Genomic DNA, 21,678 nt, shown 5'->3' with positions numbered 1-21,678 from the left:
AGGAGTGCAGGAAGGGGCTTAACTGTTGGCACATCCAGCAAATGGCTGGTGACAGGAAGAAAAAGGATCCACAAGCTATGCAGGATTTCCCCAGCCCATGAGCCTGGGGCCAGCAGACCACAATGCAGTTGTGCCAGCGGGCTAGGCTTGGCCTTTAAAATGACAGTCACCCCAGCTGCTCTTTTCTCGTAGGGAGAAAAATTCTATTCCCTCTTCAGGTCCTCTGAAAATTAATTCAGGCCCCAGGTCATCTTTCCAGGTGCTTCTGTTCAGCCATGCTCAAATTCTTCTCTGAGTTGAAATTTTGAGACGCTTTTAAGTCCATGTCAGTGGTTCTCCCCAGACTCTCCCCAAGGGGTGGAACAGCATGTGGCTGTAGCAGGTGTTTCAGTTAGGAATGCATTTGATATTTGCCTACAACTGTCAGAACACACAAGCAACTTTGTTACTTCAGCCCGTAGGTGGTCATTCCTGCCAGCGACAACGTCTGGAGGGAGAGATGATAGGTCAACACTGCAATGACTCTCTTGCCACCCTGTGGTCACAACGTGGCTGCTACACTCTAACCTTCTGGGTAGGGTGTTCTGGGGACAAAAGAGAAGATCTCTTTTGTCCCCAGAACACCACATCTGCATTCTAGACTAACCCTTTTTGTGATGAGAATAGAAACAGTTTTCCAGAATCCCTGAATGGGCACCCTTCACCTGCCCCCATAAAAATATGCTCCTATGTTACCTTCTGTTTTTCCGTTCACATTGGCATCTTTGACCCATCTGGAATTGCTTATCTATATGTGGAAGGAGATAGGATTCAAGGCTAAGCCCGTGCTGTAAACTGCATTGTTGGTGGTTGTAAAGCCACCAACTTTAGGTTCAAATGCCTCCTGGCTGTGTGATCATGGGCAAGTTACCTCTGTACCTCTTCTGATCCATTAAAAATGAGGATCTTAGTAAAACCTACTACACAGGTTGTTATGAGGGTCAGATGAGTTAAAAATGGTGCCTGGACTATAGTAAAACCAAAATAAAAACCTGTGCTTGAACTCAGATTAGAATTTGCAAGGCCATATATGGGTTTGGGGGCTCAGGAGGGAACCCTGGACTGGTCACTGGGTGAAATGAAGCATGTCACTGAGGTTACTGTCTCCTTATTTTTATAAGAAATTGCCACATTGCTCTCCAAAAATGTCTATTCCAATTTCCACACCCACTTGGGGTGACTGAGTATTCCCCTTACTCCACAACTTCAATAGACTTTGACATTTTGGCCAATCTGCTGTGCATGAAGTGGTCACATGGCATTTTTTTTTTTTTTTTTTGCAGCTTTTGGCCAGAGCTGGGTTTGAACCCACCACCTCTGGCATATGGGGCCGGCGCCCTACCCCTTTGAGCCACAGGCACCACCCTTGCATGGCATTTTTGTTTCCCTGAACAGCTTCTCTGCAGGGGTCTGTCTGCAAGCTGCTCTACCATGGAGCATCTCAGGCTAGGCTGGAGGCAGGCCCACCCTTGGGCCCCCAGCACAGTAAGGTCCTCATAGCTCTGTGTTCAGAGACTTGTAATAGCACACTTATCTTCTGGGGAGGGTGGGCCTGAGGGTACTGGAGACAGAAAATGAGGAAGTGAGCCCCGCAGAGTCAGTGACCCAGGCTTAGTCATATTTGTGGACTGTATCAATCAATAAAAGAACCAGTGCTAATCGTTAGTGTGTGCTATTAATAGAATATAGGTCATAAGAGAAAACATGATTAATTGCAGGATGATCTCAGAGGCTGTTGAGAGCCTAGATTTTTCTCAAGGCAAAGTCCTTTCTTCACATATCAGCTTTTCTTTGTTGGGATGTAGGGTAGAGGCAGTGGAATGAAAAGATACTTTCCTAAGTCAGTATTTCAAAGACAGGATAGAGATGGGTATAATGGGTATATTATTTCAAGGAAGGATGATTGAACCACTTTATTAGTAGGTGAGCAAGTCCCCGATGTCCCAACATGAAGCTCTGAGAGTCCAGTAAGGAGAATGCAGCTTAAAGTCCCAGTGGGTTTAGTTATCCTTCACCTCAAATCTTAATTTCTAGATCAGCCACATACACAGCTGGTGGCACAGAGAAGAGAGGCCTACCTGTCCTCCACTACCACTTGGTAAAGAGAGAATGCATGTGGCCAGCCCATCTTAAAGGCTATGTGGACACCACCCAGGGTGTGTATTCTGCTGTAAGACAGAAACGTAAGAGAACCTCCTGGCATCTCTGGGCACAGGGAAAGAAAAGAGCTGGTAGGCCTGGTCCCAGCAGGTGCCAGCAGCTGTCACAATCTCTGACCACATAGACTAGCCACCTCTTCTTCCTTGGGGGAGACCAAGTCAGGGGGAGTGGAGAGGTGTGAGTGGATGATCCTTTCCATATGAACTGAGGTGGAAATCTGAGGGTGGGGTAGAAAATTCAGGGGCAGAAGCACAGGAATGGAAAGCACAGCAGTGCTGACTGGCCTTGGGGTCAGGAGAGTAGCACCCTGGCTGAAACACCTCACCCAGAGCCATGGTTATGATGCCTGCCTGCTCCATAGGCTTTCAGTGAGGAGCAAAACGAAGGTCATTAACATGCAAGTACTCTGAAATGTAATAAAAGACATTGGTTTTCAGTATGTTGATTATGGAGCTGTGGGACTTTTGTTGGGCACTTCTCTGAAAGCCCATTTTATAAAGCAGAGAAAGGTGGTGCTGCTGTGGGTGAAATGGGGGTGTGGAGACCTAGACTCCCAGCCTGAAAGTTTCCTCCTCTCAGGGTGCTGCCTCCTTTTACCCTCTGCAATCTCCCCAAGGACTGTACTTAGGAGAGCTCAAAGTGAAACCTCATGAAACTTTAGGGGAGTCCCGTGCTGCTCCCCAGCTGGCTGTGGGTCCCCAGACAAGTCATTTAAGCATTCCAAACCCCATTTCCTTTCCTACCAGTGGACAGGGCGTCCACTAGATAAAGGTGTTCTTTACCCATTTTTCTTGCGGATGGCTTCAGAGACATCCATGCAGTATTTTATGTTGGTTTTAAAATTCTTTTCCTGTGGAGACAGGGAATAGTTTTGTTTTGTCAGCTTCTTAGAAGGGTTGGCTTGGCGCCTGTAGCTCAAGCAGCTAAGGCGCCAGCCACATACACCAGAGCTGGCGGGTTTGAATCCAGCCCAGGCCTGCCAAACCACAGTAACAACTACAACCAAAAAATGGCCGGGCATTGTGGCAGGTGCCTGTAGTCCCAGCTACTTGGGAGGCTAAGGCAAGAGAATCACTTAAGCCAGGAGTTAGAGGTTGCTGTGAGCTGTGATGCCATAGGACTTTACCCAGGATGACAGCTTGAGGCTCGCCGTCCCCCTCAACCAAAAAAAGAACTGAAGGGTCATGTTCACCCAAACATGAAGGAGTGCTGTGCTGAATTCTGAGATTCTTTCCTGTTCTATTGTGAGTGACAGAATCAATATCCCCAACTCAAACTAGCTTAAATTGCCAAGGTAAGTTAATGGTTTGGAGACCTGAAAATCCCCAAGCTGGGCCTGACAAGTCACCACTCCAGTATTCTTATCAGGAATTCACCCCTATGGCTTCTCTTGGCTAAGATCAAGTGTAGGAATGCACTCCTCTTCACTTCTGGGCTCTGCCTTTCTCAGCTTTGACTTTATTCTCTGCCCTCATCCCTTGGGATTACAAGGAAGACCTCAGCTGCCTCACATCCCACCTCTTTCTCCTAGTAATTGTAGCAAAATTTCCAGGGCAGGCTCTGATTGGCCCTGCTTGGATCATGTGTCTCTCTCAGAGCCAATCCCTTTGGCTGAGGGGAGGAAACTTTCAAGTGAGGAGTCAGGTCAGCACATCCCGTTGCCTCTCATTGTCTCCTCCTAGGGGCTCTTCTTAGTATAAACCTGTGGGAAATGAGATGCCCAGCCTGTGAGTGCAACCTGGGTGGCAGATGGGCTGTGGGCATGGGTGTGCTAGGATTGTGGAGGCAACTCCAAGTTCATCTTCATACACATCCTAGGTGTATGAACGGGGGCTCTGGGATATCTGGGATCTTGGTTGAATTCTTGGCCCTGTAATCCCTCCTTTGCTGCCATTTCCATAAGCCCTTGGCACTTTCCTCTCTGCTGTGTGAGGGAACTCAGACTAATGGACATTCACAGCTTCCTCCAGTAAGCAGGAAGTAAGGTCCTAGCCCAGAGAGACTTGGCACCACTGCACATAGCTGCTGATCCGCCTGTAATCCTAGCACTCTGGGAGGCCGAGGCAGGAGGATCTCTTGAGCTCAGCAGTTTGAGACCAGCCTGAGCAAGAGTGAGACCCCATCTTTACTAAAAATAGAAAAATTAGCGGGGTTTTGTGGTGGGTGCCTGTAGTCCCAGCTCTTTGGGAGGCTGAGGCAAGAGGATCTCTTGAGCTCAGGAGTTTGAGGTTGCTGTGAGCTATGATGATGCCACAGTACTCTACCCAAGGTGACAGAGTAAGACTGTCTTAAAAGAAAAAAAAAAAAAAGCCACATGCATCACTTTAGAGAAAGAAAGAAAAAAATTAGTGGCTGAAAAGCAATTTCCATTGCTCTTTAAAAGGCAGCTATTAAAATTTTACAAGAGCTTTATTGCAGGGGCTTTCTGATCATCCTAGGAATTTTTAAAATGAGAAGTCTGGTAATAAAGGAAAATGTTCTGGGTGCTTCTGGTTCCTTCCTGCCCTGCGATGTATCTTGAAAAGCAAAATGGTTAGGGCTTCGTATGCCATCTTAGGGATAGCAACTGTCCAAGAGGCCATTTCTGAGTGTTTTTAAAGCACATGTTTTTCTGTATTTGCTGTTCCTAATTTTATTTTGTACTTCCCTAAAGGGTCTAGTAGTGAGCTAAGGGAGTCATCAGGAACAGCTTTTACCTCCGCCTTTCTGTGTTAGTTGAGAGTCATTTGGTTGTTTAACAAATAGAAATTCAGGTCAATTTGCTTAAGTACAAGAGGAAACACATGGACACATGGTCTGGGAGATTCTCCTTCTAATGGCTTCAGGCACAGCTGGATCCAGGGCCTCATGAAGTTGCTGGGACCTTGTTCCTATCTCTGCATTCCTCTGTATAGGTTTTATTCTAAGGGAAGGCTTTGAGGCAGCCCCTGGCAGCTCTACGAATAGATGGGATCAGCTTAGCAGCCCCAGGGGAACCTTCTTTTCCCCTATAGTCCCAGTATATATCTTGAGACTGGTGTTTACTCACTCTGATCATCTTGGCTGTGGTGCCCAGATCACCCTGGGCCATCTCTAAGCCAGGAGTAGGGAAGGTGGTGCAGTGGCTTTAGGGGCTAGGCCTCGATCATATGACCAGTCCCACCCTCACATCCAAATCATGAGTGGGGTCATTTCCTCCAGGAATCCCATGGGCTGAGTGGGAAAGGGGAGGTTCAGGTGGCTGACCCAGGATGTGGCTGCAGGGTGGTCCAAAACAGCCAATGCTCAGGACCTTTCCCATACTAAGTTCAAGAAGCTGAATCTGCCCCATACTCCCGATTGTCTTCTCTTGGAACCCGCTTTGCCATTACCCTCTCTCAGGTCTGCGTTGGGAGTTCTTAATCTTGGGTCCATGGACCCTTGAAGGGTGGAAGCTAAGAGGATCATTCTTGCTAGTTTTCTTTCCTAGAAGGCTTCCTGGAGGAGCTAACTGGCATTTGAGCTTGGTCTTGGCATTTGGGTAGGACTTAGATGTTAGATTATAGGGGAAGTGGGGCAGAGGGGCAGTGAGCCTGCCTTTTGTTGACTGTTCTAATGGTATGGTCTAGCCAAGTGGCCAGGAGCCAGGCTGCTGGGTTCATATCCTGGTTGTATGTAGAATGCTTTTTATAGACATGGGTCTTGCTGTGTTGCCCAGGCTGATCTCAAGCTCCTGAGCTTGATGGTTGCTCCCGCCTCAGCCTCCTGAGTAGCTGGGACTATAGGTGAGTATGCTTTTGACTAACCGTGCTACCTTAGTGACGGGGCTCCAACCCACTGTGTGCCTCAGTTTCTTCATCTGTAACATGAAAGTAATAATAGTATCTACTTCTTAGGATAATTGGGGGAGTGAAATGAACCAGCATGTTTCTGCTAGGACAGGGCAGGCACATCTGGAGGGAGAGTCATTAGTTAATGGCCATTCCTATGGAGTGGCTCTAGGCCATCCTCTCACATCTCATCCAACTTAGGGCCTGGCCTGTGCTGGCTCTGGAATGTGCTGGCGAACAGTACAAACAGTACTCCCTCAGCCTGGACACATTCGTTCATCCATGGAATATCATTTCAGTATAAACAACCATACCAAATGTACAGAAACACAAACGCCTAATATGAACTTCCAAATCAGGACAGGTTCTATTTCTCTGTCATTCTTCTGTTCATAGTTGTCTGAGGAAATGTCCTTTTACAGCAGCCCTCCATATGCCCCCATCTCCTCCACCGACCCTACCCTCACCCTCTGCCAGCCACATGGGCCTGCTGGCCGTGCCTGGGACGCTCCACGTGGGCTCCCTGCTCAGGAAGGCGCTTTCGCAGATAGTCACACAGTTTGTGGTCTGTCATACTCAGGTCTCTGTCCTCTCCTTAGAGGCCTTCTGTGTAAAGTGGCGCCCTGTCACTGCATCCTCCCCTGCTTGGCTTCCATCAGGCTCCGCCCCACCTGACTTGGTATTGAGGACGTGTTCACTGTCCTCCTCCCCTGCTAGGACGTCAGCTCCCAGAGGACAGCAGCAACCTTGTCTGGGCCCCTGGTGTAGTCTCAGAGCCAGGCACATAGCAAGTGTTCCATGAATACTTGTTGAGGGAGTAAGTATGTGAACGACAGATGGTTTTGCAGCAGGAAGGCTCAAGTTGGCCAAAGGTATAACCTCTTTTTCCCTCTGTGTAGATGCATAACCATTGATACCCATCCACTCTTCTGGGACCCTCGAGGAGCACTAGAATCCAGAAGGAACTGAGGGTAGGTACAGCATGGCTGTTTGTTTACTTAAATTTACAACTCATACACATAAGCATCTTTTTTATTTAAAAAAGTTACACAAGCATACCAAGGGGAAAATGAAAGTTTCCTCCATTATCCCTCCCACCACCCACAAACCTAACATCTTCCCTCAGAGGTAATTACTGCCATTCATTGGGTGGATTTCTGGCCAGGCCTCTTCCCGTACATGAACCTTCCTCTTATTTATAGACACATTTATTATTTGAGTTTGCTGTATAAGAAAAAAGAACCATGCTGTGTGGGTGCTTCTGCAGCGTGCTTCCTACCGTGCCCAGTTGGTCTTTGTTCGTAAGCATACATTCCTTTTTAATTCAATTTTTTAAATTCACATAGAGTAAAATCCATTCTGTGGTGTAGAGTTCTTTGAGTTCAGACAAATGTGTGTAGTTGTGAAAGTGCCGTCACAATCACGGTGCAGAACAGCCCCACCCCTTGCTGTGGGACTGTGCTGGTCTCTCTGTAGGTTAAAAATAGAGTGTGGGTATTTACACATAATTAAAATATGTACCGACGGTAAATACTTCCCTGTAATATATGGGTTTTATACATGTTCTATTTAGGTTTCTGGGGTTTTTTGGCTCATGAACATCCTCTTTAGTTTCACTAGGATGTTTTCTAAGCTGTGGTGCAGGCTGCAGACGTATGTCGTTGCAGAGTGCAATGAGGCATTTCTAAATGAGGACCCCAACTTTTGTTAGTGGGGTTCATGGGAGGGAGTGTTGTGTGCTTCTTGAGGAAGAGACTGGAACAGTGTGGGAAGTAGAAAAACAGGATTCTGGCATCCAGACTGGACACAGGAAGTGGAGCTAGCTGAGTTGTAGAGACTGGTCAGTCAAGCTGTGGGAACCAAGTGAATCTGGATGGAACTTCTCTGTCATCTGTTTATTGGGTCTCATGTTCCTTCATCTTAAATTTACAACTCATACACATAAGCATCACCACTCTGCCCAGGTACTTAGAGCTTGTTTGTGGGACAGTGTCTAGGGCCAGACTTTTGTCAAAAGTTGCTTGTTAGCACAATTCTTTATTAACTTTTTTATTTTGGAGTAACATTAGTTATAAAAAAGTTGTGAAATGAGAGTTCACATACCTACCCCTCCCCCAGCTTCTCCTAATGTTGCCATACTGTATAACTGTAACATAGTGATCAAAACCAGGAATTTAATACTGGTCCAATATTATTAACTAAGTTACAGACTTTGAGCAGATTTCACCAATGTTTTCACCATTGTCCTTTTTCTGTTCCAAGACCAGGTGCAGAGTCACACACTACGTTCAGTTGTCATAGCTCCTTAATCTCCTCCAGTCTATGACAATGCCTCTGTCTTTCTTTGTTTTTCATGACCTTGACACTGTGAAAGGGGACTATGCTGTTATTTTGTAGAAAGTCTCAATTTGGGCTTGTCTGATGTTTTCTTGTGACTCAGTTGTGTTTATGTGTTATTTGGAAGTACCCCACAGAGGTGACATTCCCTCCTCAAGGCACCACGTGGAGTACATGATGTCCATGCACCACGTGGAGTACATGATGTCCTGGTAATGTTCACCTGGGTCACTGGATTAAGGTAGTGCCTGCCATGTTTCTCCACTGTGAAATTGCTGTCTTTCCTTTGTAATTAATAAATATCTTGGGGGAGATGCTTTGCTAATATCCTGCTTTTCCTCAAATTTCCGCTTACTAATTTTAGCATCCATTGGTGGCTGGCTCTTGCCTGCAACAGTTATTACTGTGGCATGTGAATTTCCCTAATGGTGGTTTTTGTATGTCCCTCACTCCTTCTGCATTTTATTAATTAGAATTCCTCTGTAAGAAAGACCTATCCCTTCCCTCTCATTTCTTTCTTTATTGAGTTGATATGTATTATATAGACTTATAAACATTTATTTTAATCTATCACATTCCTTTGTAATGTAGTGAAAGGTCCTAAATCCCAAGTGAATTTGTAGCCTTGCCCCTCAAATTACAGGACCAGAATTTTCCCTACATGGTAACCAGAGCCTTAAGGAAAGAGAAAGGAGATGAGGTTTCATTAGTTCATTCATTTGATTCATTTGTTTCTTTTCCTTCACTCAACAAATATCATTTGAGTACCTATTATTAGGTTCCAGGCTCTGGGGATTCAGGAATGAATAAAACAGATAAAATCTTTTCCTTAAGGGAACTGACAGTTCTACCGGGGATAAAACAATAAATAGATTAAAAGCGAATATAGGCTAAGTTGATGGGGATAAGTACTATAGAATGTACAGAGATGAGTAAAGTCTGGAAGGGGCCTGGGAGTCATCAGGGGAAATTTTAGACAAGGTAATCTGGGAAAGCCTGAGGAGGCCCTGAACAGAGGTGGGAACCAGGCGGGGCCTGGCCTACTTCTTTCCCCAGCCCACTGGGAGAACGCAGTCGAATCAGCTCACTTCTGAACAGGGTTTTGGGAATCATGCTAAATAAGAAAATGCGTTCCCTACTCAGCTGTAGACCCTTGTTGCCCTGTGGAAATGCCAAACATTGGAAGATTTTCTGATATTTTTCCCCCAGTAGAAAAGGAAAATGAGGAGTTTTTACTAGTCCATTTAACTCACATTATGCTACATCAGGTAATTTTTGGTGGTACATGGATGACTATATTTTGTTTTCTTTCCTTTCCTTTTCTTTTTCTTTCTTTTTTTTCTTTTTGAGACAGAGCCTCAAGCTGTCGCCCTGGGTAGAGTGCAGTGATATCACGGCTCACAGAAACCTCCAAGTCCTGGGCTTATGCGATTCTCTTGCCTCAGCCTCCCAAGTAGCTGGGACTGCAGGCGCCCGCCACAACACCCAGCTATTTTTTGGTTGTAGTTGTCATCGTTTGGCAGGCCCCGGCTGGATTTGAACCTGCCAGCTCTGGTGTATGTGGCTGGCGCTCTAGCCACTTGAGCTACAAACACCGAGCCTATATTTTGTTTTCATTGAGTTATATTTTTTTAAGTTACCTTTCCTTTTAGCAAAAGATACCAATTTTTCTTTTTTAGTGGTGATGTAGATTCCTTTTTAAGCACAGTAAGTTGATGACCCAAGAGACTGTACCAAACTGGTCTACATACAGAGGTAGTCAACATAAGGAACAGGCCTACTGCATTGACACGTACATGTGGTGCATGTCTGGTCGATGAAAATTAGGTCAACTTAAGGAGGTGGTCAGCTATGGAGGTTCTACTGAAAAAAATATATATATATATTTAAGTTTAAAAATGAGTTAATTTAAAGAAAATATTTAGTAAATAACTGTTCAGATGGGATGTAACTGCAGCTGAAAGGATGGGTAGAACACAAAGCTGGGGTTTGGAAAACAGCACATCGGCTCAGCTTTCCACTCTTTCCTCTAGTTGGGGGTCTGAGACGTGGGTCTGAGCTGAGGTTGGCAGACAGTTACCATGGGCAGGTGTCTTGAGCCATTTGTCTCATGGTGGCTGCACTGGCCTGGAATGCTTCTAGCTTCAAGAACAGAAAACCCAGCTCATGGCAGCTTGAACACATGAGGGTTGATTGATTTCTCTCCCTTATGGCGGCAAACCTGGAGGTGCTTGGCTGCCCGCATTAGCTCTGTGGCTGGCTAGTGTCACTGCTGGAGCCTGATTCCCTTGGCCTTTTTCCTTGTGGTCACATAGTTGCTGCCACCCCTCCAAGCAAAACAGAAAGTGAAGGATCACCTCCAGTGACATTTGTGTTTTAGTCTAGACTGCTTAAGTGGTCCCAGAATGCCCTAGAAGATTCCACTTGTATCTCACTGGCCAGAAGTGTGTTGCATAGCCTCCCCTAGCTCCTAGGAAGCAGGAAATTTTCATTTAACTTTTCAGCCTTTCCTGAGGAGGAGGCCAGAAAAAAAGTGATTTGGGAGTGTCATTTCGGCTAGGCAGCCAACAGTGTCTGGCTCCGTAGGGAATGGGAAGCAATAATTAACAGTAATGGTGCTGACTGTGCCAGGCCCCACTGTAAGCACTTTATGAGCTTGATCTCGTCCAGTCCTTACAACTACCCTGTGATGTCACTGCTGTGACCTCCACAGTAATGATGAGGAGCTAGGCGGGAGCCTTTGCAGCCTGTCTGCAACACCCTTGCTTTTAGCCACTCCACTTTGTTGCCTCATAAAAGGTCCAGAGAGTGGCTGGGGCCCTGAGCTTCTCTCTGGCTAGCTACACTCAATTCTTCCAGCAGGGGAAGAACAGGGCTGCATATTTTGCTTTTGGGAAATTGTGATCATTAAAAGCTTTTCTTATGAATCACTCCTGCTTCTGTGTAACTGCCTCCCTCTGGCCCTGGTCCCGCCCTGGTGAGCAGCACAAGCCACACATCTTCCAGGCAGCCCTTCAGGGCCTGAAAATGGCTGAGGAAGCTGCTCCTGGCCTCCCCTTTTCCAAACAAACTGTACCTGTGCTTTTAGTTATTCTCAGAATGAGGCTTCCAGCCTTATTGCTCTGGAATCCTGCTGGTTGATTCGACTCCTCTGTGCCTGTCCCCATAGAGCTGGGTGGGCCCTGTACTCATAGGACCCCTTGTCAGTGAAAAAGGCTCTTAGATGATGACAGTCCAGAATGGTCATGGCTGTGATGGGGGAAGCCCAGGGACTGTGGGAACCCAGGTGGTGTCTGGCCCAGCCTAGGGATCAGGGGGCTCCTGGAAGCACTGTTTGGGCTTTGGAGAGTATAGTGCCAATGGAGGCCAAAAAGGTTCACACTGGATTCGGACAAACTTAGAAAGAATCAAGGAACAGGGGGACACTGTGACATCCCCTTTATTCAACTTGCAGCAGGCAGAGAGCAGCCATGGGGACATCTGCCTTCATACAGCTCATGGGGGCAGGAGAACTAGCATAGGAAGCTTCTTCCCCACCCTAGGCAGAAAGCAACAACTAGCCTAGGGTTGTTACTAGCCAGAACAACAGTGGCTCCAAATTAGACATTAATGACCATTACTTAGGAATATGTGCTGGCTTAATCATGGTTTACTCAAAACAATCTGACAGCTGGGCACCTTGTGGCCTTTAGGGGAGAAAGCCTAATTGACTCATCTTTCTCACAGAGGTGGAATAGAGATTTAAAGAGCCATGTCTGCCTTCTTCTCTGCTTCCTCCTTCTTCAGGGAAACTCTCTACAATTCTTAGAATCTCTGTTGCCTTCCTCTCTAAAATGAAAGCTTTGGATTGGGTTTCCATCCATCCATCCATCCATCCATCCACCCATCCACCTACTCAGAATGGACTAGGCACATGCCATGTTCCTAGTGCTCTGCTGGCAGTAGGCTTACCTGGATATGCAACATGATGGGAAAGTTCTACAGGTTAGCAACCCTGTATGAGAGTTCTTATAGGAGAAGCCACAGGACCCCAGAGGAGTCCCCTGACTATTACTATTACTATTACAGGCTTTCAATGCAAACTTCCCAAGGAAGACAAAATCAAAAGTGTGTTGAGATGGTGGCCAAGAGCTTGGGCTCCTGAGTCCAGCTGACCTGGGATTTTGTCTTAGCTGAGCCACTGACTAGTCCTAATTGGGGAGCTTGGCTCTGGGACCTTCCATTTTCTCTTAAAAGTTGTTTTGAGGATTAAAAATGAGATTATGAATTTTTTTTTATTTCAGTTTAATCTGAGGATACAAACAATGAGATTACAATGTTTGCATTTGTTAGGTAGAGTCCTTCTTGTAGTTGTGCCCCACACCCAAGAGGTGTGCCGTATACCCCTACATTGTGCCCATTAATTAGGAGCACACAAATCCCCCTCCCTTCTTTCCCCTCCCCACAACTGGAATTCAATTGAGTTTTTCTCTTGTGTGGGCATGTATTATATCATCTGCTGGCTTCGTATTAGTATTGAGTACATTGGATACTTGCATTTCCATTCTTGTGACACTTTACTAGGAAGAATGTGCTTCAACGCTATCCAGGTTATTAACAAAGATGTAATGTCGCCATCTTTTTACCACAGTTTGTTAATTCATTCCTGGGTTGGTGAGCTTTTAAGTTGTTCCCACATCTTGGAGATTATAAACTGAGCTGCAGTGAACAATCTAGCACAAATATCCTTATGATAAAATTACTTTTTTTCTTCTGGGTAGATCCCTAGTAATGAGATTGCAGGATCAAATGGGAGGTCTAATTTGAGTTCTTTGAGGATTTTCCATACTTCTTTCCAAAGAGACTGTATTAGTTTGCAGTCCAACCAACAGTGTAAAAGTGTTCCCTTCTCTCCACATCCGTGCCAGCATCTGCAGCATTGGGACTTCATAATATGGGCTATTCTCAGTGGGGTTAGGTGATATCACAGGTTGGTTTTGATATGTATTTCTCTGATGATTAGGGATGATGAGCATCTTTTCATGTTTGTTAGCCCTTCGTCTGTCTTCCTCAGAGAAGGTTCTGTTCAGGAGTTTTGCCCAGTGACAGGATTGTTTGCTCTTTTTCTGTTGATTAATTTGAGTTCTGTGTAGATTCTAGTTATCAATCCTTTGTCAGATTTGTAATATGCAAATATCTTTTCCCATTCTGAAAGTTGTCTGTTTGCTTTAGTTGTTGTCTCCTTAGCTGTGCAGAAGCTTTTCAGTTTAGTTAAGTCCTGCTTGTTTATTTTTGTTCTTGTTGTTGTGACTGCCACTGAAATCTTCTTCGTAAAATCTTGTGATTATGAATTTCAAGTACCTAGGACGGTGCCTGGCACAAAGTAGTCACTTGATAGATGAGATGAGGAGGAGGAAGAGATGATGATGGTGGTGGTGGCAGCTTACGTTCATTCGCTCTCACTCTCTTACTCCATTGAAGTTTAGGTAGCTTAGTCACAGAATCTAAGATAATAAGCGTTAGCTGCTGCTGTTGTGATTATTTACTCACTAAACGTGAGGGTTTACCCTGTGCCCAGCCTGAGCTAGCATAGGCTGCAGCAGGACAGGGTTTAGGGATCATGACTCATGCAGCTGAGGCCTGGGCCAGGAATTTCGTGGAAAGGGGGGAACCCCTGGCCTTGGGGCCACATGTGGCCACTAGATCCCAAAATGCGCCCTTCAACCAAATCCAAACTTCACAGAACAAATCCCTTTATTGAAAGGATTTGTTCTGTAAAATTTGGAGTCGGTCAAAAGGTCGCACTCAAGGATCCAGAAGGTTCCCCACCCCATCCTGGGCCTTTCAGCACTAGCCTCAGGAGCTTAGGCTGCCCTTGACCTCTGTGGCCAGAACGCATGGATGGTCTGCTCAGCCCATCAACCAAGTCCTAAATTAGACCTGACTGTGTGATTTATTCTCTGGAATGGAGCTGGGAGGGCAGAGCCCCAGTGGGTGATTCTGAGGGAAGGTTGTCAGCCTGAATTAACCCAGGCCCTTCATGCAGCCTTGCTGTTTCAGCTTCTTCCAGCTAATAGGGTTTTCCAGGGTGTTGCTGGCTTCTGAGCAGCCTCCTCCCCTGTCCCCAGGGGCTGGGATTTGGCTGTGATCCCTAAGGAGCTGTGTTTGATGAGGGCTTCTGCTGAGGCAGGCCCTGTCTGGAGGGAGCGGGGCTTCTGAGTCCTTTCATCTGCCCCAGCAGGAATTGAAAATGGCAATTCCCCAGGAGTATTTATTCCATCCCTCTCCCCCAAACCCTTTCACTGAGGTTCAGTACTGGCAGCTGGAGGCCACTGCCTGCTCTGTACCTCCCAGTCTGTGATTGCAGCGTCTCCGCTTCTAGCTGCCTTCATTCATTTGCAGGAATGCCAGTGATGGGCAAATTTCTGCCGCAGTAACAAATTAGCCCTGAATCTTGGAGCTTGGACACAATAAATGTCCATTTCTTATTTGTTAGATTGAGGTGGGGGGGGTTGGGGGAGCTTGACCCAGGCTGATGGGGGTTCCCCTGTCCTGAAGTTCCCCAGATAAAACCCACAGCCTCTAGGGACACCATAAGAGGAGACAAGAATCAGAAGTTTGCACAGAAGCACTAGGATGCCCAGAAGGAACAGGCACAAGCCTGCTCACACCTGGAGCTAGTCCTTGGTCCTGCCTAACTATAGGGGGCTGCAAGGAAACATGGGAGCAGCTGGTGTTTGATGAGCAGTAAATCATGCCCACCATCGGCAGGTATGGCGTTTATTTAGTACCTACTGTATGCCAGGTCTTCTCAGGGCTCTGGAAATATTATAAAAAGAGGTCCCTGCCTTCCTGGAGCTCATGGTTGAGTGGAGGAAACACAGTGTAAGTAGTCACAGCAACACCCATGTAATTACTTCCTCATGGAGCGCCCTGATGGAGGAACCCCGAGGTCTGTGACAGCAGGTCTCAGGGCTCTGACATGTTTGGAGAGGTCAAGAGACATCTGTCACAAGGACTGGCATTTGGGACGAGCCCTAAGAAATGAACAGACCTTCAGTGAGTTTAGGTAAGGACTGGGGACAGAGGTCCCAGTACAGGTAACAGCATCAGTGAAGATCCGGACATGAGAAGGAACTGGCCTCTGGAGGACCTGGAGGAAGGCCTGCATGACTGTGGGGAGGAGTTTGTACTTGCTACACCTGCCTTTTGGAGCTGTTAAAAGAATGAAACAAGCACAATCAGTCTTTCAGCAAATGCTGGGTTCCTGCTCTTTGGGAGGCAGTGTTTCGGCATTGAATGAGACAGACAAATGTCCCTGTTCCTACAGAGCTGGCTGGAAGCAGGAGACAGACAGTAAGCAGGAAAAACAAATAAGGATGATAGTTTTCCCTGCAAAAAAACCCCTACCGTGGGCGGTGCCTGTGGCTCAGCGGTTAGGGCGCCGGCCCCATATGCCGAGGGTGGCGGGTTCAAACCCAGCCCCGGCCAAACTGCAACAAAAAAATAGCCGGGCATTGTGGCGGGCGCCTGTAGTCCCAGCTGCTCGGGAGGCTGAGGCAGGAGAATTGCCTAAGCCCAAGGATTTGGAGGTTGCTGTGAGCTGTGTGACGCCACGGCACTCTACCGAGGGCGATAAGGTGAGACTCTGTCTCTACAAAAAAAAAAAAAAAAACCCTACCGACCTGTAAATAGGGTAGAATTGAGATTATATAATTTAGATGCTTTGGGCTCCCAGGTACAGAACCACACTCCTCCCAAGCAGGCTTTAACAGTGAGGAAATGAATGGACCCCCAACTCCAAGTCTGAGGGTTCTTTGTCCACTTTCTGAGCTGGTGACATACCAGCTCATCAATGGCATGAGGGAATGAGGAATCCAGGTTTGTGCTGCCCACAGCTATGCTGTCTGTCATGTTGCCTTCACCTTAAAGTAGGTCCCTTCCATGGTCAGCGGAAGGTGTGTGTGTGTGTGTGTGTCTGTCTGTCTGTCTGCCTGTCTGCTCAGCATTCCTTCTTTGGAGCAGCCATGCTGTTGGCAAGCCCTATCAACTCCTCCTCCAGACTTTTAGGAGTTTGGCAGGGAGTTAGGTAGTTAGGGATGCTGTGGACAGTCTCAGGGGTGGGAGCAGAAGCTTCTTCCAACTCTGCATGCCCCAAGGATCTTCTGCTAACCTGCCTTGGTGGACAAGAATTATAGGAGCCAGTGTGAAAATGGGGAGGAGGGTGCCATAGTCTAGGCAAGAGATTAGGGAGAGTAGAGGTTAAGGAGAGGGCAGGTTCTGGGTGCAGTTGGAAGATAGAGTATGACAGAAATGTGTTCCATGGACTTAGACTCTTGTCCTCAGTGTTTGTTGGGGGAAGGGATAAGTGGTACTGTAACCCAGACATCTGGGTGCCCCCACACCACCCATTTACCGAGTGCCTGGTATCTTGGCCAGGACTACTATGGCATCCCCATCCATCCACAAAATGGGGTTAATAGTAATATTGACCTCACAGGGCTTGCTGTCCAAGTGAACTGCTGTAAAACACAGTATGTGCTTAATAAATGTGAGCAGTGGTTAAAAGTAATACTTTGGTTACAATTTTTCTGACCTCATGGCCCTCACCATCCAGTGGGGGAGATGTCAGATAATCACTCAAATAACCACATAATTTAACTGTTGTAATTAAACTAGGAAGAAAAAGTGCAGAGTGCCTTGCAAAAGGGTAACAGGCGGGAGGTGGGAGGTCTTATTCTAGGGGTGGGGGTGGGAATGTCAGAGGAGGCTTTTCTAATGAAGCCACCTGGAGCCTTGATTTCAAGAATGAAGAGGAAGGAACTCACCCATGGGAGGCCAGAGGCTGGGGTGTCTGGGGTGGGGAGAAGAACCTATGCAAAGGCCCTAGGGTATGGAGCAGGTATTGGTGCACTGGGGGAGCTGAGAGTCCCATGTGACCGGAGCAGGGGGAGGGGGAAGGAAGTTTTGGTCAGCAGGTCTGGTCATCCCCAGCCTGGTGAGCCATGGGAATAGATTTGGGCTTTCTTCCCACAGCCCCTGGGAGCCATAGGAGGATTTTAAGGAACGAAGCAATAACAGTTTTCTTTTGTTTTCTTTACTCTGGTGTGCACTTTCAAGGCCTCATGTCCTGATTCCCTTCTTCCCTAGGACAGTTTGTATCGATTGCTACAAACCAGGGTCAGGGTCAGAGACTCCAGCCCTCCCCGCCGCGCAGCACCTTGAAGCTCTGTGCTGTCATCTGGCCACTCAGCAGGGTTGAATGGAGCTTTTTATAAAGGAGAAGGTGCCCTGGTTCTAGACTCATCAATCCCTAGGAAAGAAACAGCTTGCTGAAGTGGCCCACAAAACAGATCACAACAGCCTGCCTCTTCCTCAGAAATGCTCCAGGCCTCAATCACACGGGAGCCCTTCCTCTCAGAGAACAGACCCCATCCTGCTCCCCACAAAGGTGGCCTCCTTTCCTCTCAGGCCAGGGGCTGCTGACGGCCCTGTTTCTCTCAGTTCCCTCTAATGGGCCAGGCCCTGGAGAGAAGCAGAGAGGGCTAAGGAAGAGAGTTTCTTGATTACCTTTGTCTCCCAAGCATCACTCAGGAAATGACTCTTTTGGGGGCCCACATCGCCTCTCCAGCCTGGGAATGGTGTTGGATTTTCATGATGTGTAGAGGCCCCGTACCCGGAGCAGCTCCTCTGGTCCCATGACCTGCCCAGGTGTCATCTGCCAAGTGAAGGGCCTTGCTGTCCCTTCTCTTGCTGTAGCTATGACTTGGCCTGCTCAGAACAAGGTGGGCTTTAACTATTCACAGAGGGGGCTTCCCTTCAAAGGACTTGAGTGCATTGTGTCTCAGGAAACCCCCATCATTGTAACTCACTTTTTAGTAGCTCCACCAAGTGGTTGAGAAGTTCTCATAGAGACCCTGGAACCAACGGGACTCCCCATCTAGGCCTTGCTGCTAGAAATGTCATGGGAATTGTTTACTCACTTACTCTTCCCCAAGACCCTATGAGGTAGGTAGGTACTCTCCAGTTTTACACGTGAGGAAACTGAGGCACAGAGAAGTCAGGTCACTTGCCTGAGCACACAGGTGGGAATTGGGGGGGGCCGGATTTGAACCTGGGCTCCATCTCACTTCGCAACACCTCGCTGTGCCTCCTGCCAGCTAATTCAACTCCTCTCACTCCCCACTTCCCTTTTCATCACACCACCCTGTTTATTCTTTTCGTAGCACTTATCACCATCGATTTGTTTACTTGCGTATTGCCTGTCTCTACCCTTTAGCATGTAAGTTCCCATTTGATCGTATGAATTTCATTGTGTGTCTTACTTGTTGCTGTATCCTGAGCATCTAGAGTAGTGCCTGGCATAGAGGAACTGCTTAATAAATATTTGTTGAATGAATGACAAAGATGTCTCACTGAGTAGATTTGCGTTATTTTTCCCTTCATCCTCTATCCCTCCTTCCTTTCGCTTCACAAGAGAGGCAGTCCAAGTGAAATCACTTGTCCAGAGACACAGGGTGATCTGTGGGTAGAGCAGTGATTAAGCCTGGGGCAGGCAGACTCTAGCGTGTAAGTTGCTTTGCCGCCCCCCTTGTCTCACGTGGCCTTTCCCTTTGTTGCAGAGGAGTGACAGTGCACTGCAGCCTGCGAGGTCGCCTTGCTGAGGTCCTCGGGCCATGTACCTGTTTCAGAGATCTCAGCAGTAGCCCAGATCCAAAAGTCTGACCTTTGATTCAGGAACAGAGCAGCTGTAGGAGAGCCAGGCTGGGCTTTCAGGTCCTGTCTCTCATCCTTTGCTCCAGTCAGCTGGGGATTAGCCCCCTGCCATTATCAGGAGAAACAGAACCTGGAAACTGGCTGCAGCTTGGGTAAAGGATGTGGAAACAAAGTAACCTGCTGCTGTGGGTTTCTGGAGCCCTTGTGTGTAGAGATACAACTGACTTGTTTCTGTAGCCCCTGGATGGACAGGACAGGCAACTTGAGACCCATCAACGTTGTCCTTACCTTAGCATTAATTGGCCCTTCCTATTCTCGCTTCTGATGCCCTATTTATTTCCCTTTTGCAGAGATTTTCTCATTTAACAATCAAAAAATAGCTGGTGAGTTTGTGGGCCTCAGGATGCCTTTATTAAATATTTAAAAGTAACAAAAAGCTTGGTACCATCTGGCCAAATAGTAAAGACATTTACTCTGTTCTGGAAGCCCACAGGTGGGTTGGCATTTGCTGCCCAGGATCAACAGTTCAACATGTCTGTCAGGGACTCAGGTTCTCAGCTCCAGCTTCCTCCGAAGGCCTCTAGAATTGCCTTTTGGTCCCAAAATGGTATCCAGTGATAACCCGGCTACTTGTTTTCTTGTCCACAGGCATCTGGAGAGAAAAGCCCCCTTCCTCTTGTGTTATAAATACTTCCTTTCAGTCTGCAGTTGGTTCAGCTTAGGTCACCTGCTCCTCTCCCCAACCAGGCCAGTCAGATTTCCAGAGGAATGCCATGCCCTGATTGCCCTTGACCAACTGGGGTTCATCCTCTAGGAGCTGAGAAGATGGAAGTGGGAATTGAGTAGACAATCAAATTCCCACCACCACTGGGAAAAGGCCTCTAAATTCAGTCTCCAAGCAAGGCCCACTGAGTTAGCTAATTATGCCAGGCCCAACAGATTTTGTGGCATTTGAGAACAAAGAAGTGTGGTTTTCTTTTGAGGAAGTATAATGACTGTGTCCAGTTTCTGCCTCCAGCCTCTTCCATCCTCACTTAACCCCACAAAAAAAGGGGAGGGTGCAAGGAGAGGCTGGCTGCCAGAGACTGCTCAGCTGATGTTGGGGAAACGCATGTCTCCTCTGTTGTCACTGAATAGGTTCTTGTTATTGTTTCCATCTTCATCCTCCACATGTATTTTACAAGGATAAGTACATGGCTACAGACACTCCACAAACACTTTAGAGTAGGGGAAGAATGGAAGGATCCTTTGTTTCAGGGTCGTATTGGTACACTCACATTTCATCACCAGTGATAACGCACCCCCAGACATCATCTTGCCTCTCCAAAAGGTCTTGGCAAACTTCGACTCTCCTTTGCTTTTGTTCATTGGTGAGCTTCTTCAGGACGATTTTGGCACACACCTTTCTTTTTTTTTGAGACAGAGTCTCAAGCTGTTGCCCTGGGTAGAGTGCTGTGGCATCACAGCTCACGGCAACCTCAAACTCTTGACTGTAAGCGATTTTCTTGCCTCATCCTCCCAAGTATCTGGGACTACAGATGCCCGCCACAACACCCAGCTATTTTTTTGTTGTTGTTGCAGTTGTCGTTGTTTTAGCTGACCTGGGCCGGGTTCGAACTCGCCAGCCTCCAGTGTCTGTGGCTGGCGCCCTACCCACTGAGCTACGGCACTGCCTATTGAACTAGTTCTTCAGCAAGGGACTCTTAGGTTGCCTTCTTTTCTTCTATCTCAAGTAGCGACGCAGTGCGAACTTTGGCCAAGGCAGGTCTGCTACGTGGGCCAGTACTTCTACAGGTGTTAGAATCACTGGGTCTGTGGGTGTGTGTTGTTTTAACTTTTTTTTTTTTTTGAGACAGAGTCTTACTCTGTCACCCTGGGTAGAGCGCCATGGCATCATAGTTCACAGTAACCTCAAACTCCTGGGCTCAAGCAATCCTCTTGCCTCAGCCTCCAGCATAGCTGGGACTGCACATACCCACCCCAATGCCTATCTAATTTTTCTGTTTTTAGTAGAGATGGGGTCTCGCTCTTTCTCAGGATATTCTCAAACTCCTGAGCTCAAGCAATCCACCCACCTTGGCCTCCCAGAGTTCTGGGATTACAGGCCTGAGCCACCATGCCCAGCCTGCATGGTTTTAACTTAATGAACTGACAAATTGCTCTCAAAGAGGATTCTGCCACTATAATCTGGTGTATGCTCACCAATAAAATAGGGACTTGATTTCTTTTACTGGTGGTTTTGATTTATTTAGTAATGGAAATTTTCAAATATTTACAGAGGTCAAAAGAGCATATATTGCCCACATGTGTAGACTTGTCACCAGATGCCACAGTCAGCAACACGTGGCCAATCTTGTTTTATGCACTCCTTTGCCTTTGAATCATTTTGAAGCAAATCTCACACATCATATCATTTTGTTTAGGGGCTCTAAACTCCAGGCCCACCATGTACCTGTACATCATGGAAGAGAGGACTTTTCCATGAAACAATCCTGTGGGGCCCTCTCCCAGGTATATCTTCTCCCTTGATTTTTAGGGGCCTCCAAGACACAGATAAGGCTAGTGCATCAGTCAGGGAGACAGAATTAGCACTGGGTATTTTAGGCAGAGGGAATTCAATGCAAAGAATTTGGTTAAATAAATGGTGAGCAACAGAGAA

The 21,678-nt window shown here is 47.1% G+C and overlaps 1 protein-coding gene across 7 annotated transcripts in view; it reads left to right on the top strand.

Annotated features, from left to right (window-relative positions):
* The window catches only part of SIPA1L3 (signal induced proliferation associated 1 like 3), a 243,193-nt gene that overhangs the window by 86,355 nt on the left and 135,160 nt on the right, over nt 1-21,678 (top strand). For 4 of the 7 annotated variants that reach the window (XM_053604660.1, XM_053604653.1, XM_053604655.1 and 1 more), the window contains one exon: nt 6,887-6,958. The exons of 1 other annotated variant lie outside the window; for it this stretch is intronic. The gene's annotated coding sequence lies outside the window, so the exon portion shown is untranslated. Of the gene's footprint in view, nt 1-2,165; nt 2,196-6,886; nt 6,959-8,451; nt 8,566-21,678 lie in introns of those variants that run through there. 2 more of the 7 variants (XM_053604656.1, XM_053604657.1) reach the window with 2 other exon arrangements.

This window comes from Nycticebus coucang, chromosome 10, assembly GCF_027406575.1.
Source record: "Nycticebus coucang isolate mNycCou1 chromosome 10, mNycCou1.pri, whole genome shotgun sequence".
Lineage (NCBI taxonomy): Eukaryota > Metazoa > Chordata > Mammalia > Primates > Lorisidae > Nycticebus > Nycticebus coucang.
Note: the sequence above shows the minus strand (reverse complement) of the source record. Positions and strands in the feature narration are given on the sequence as shown.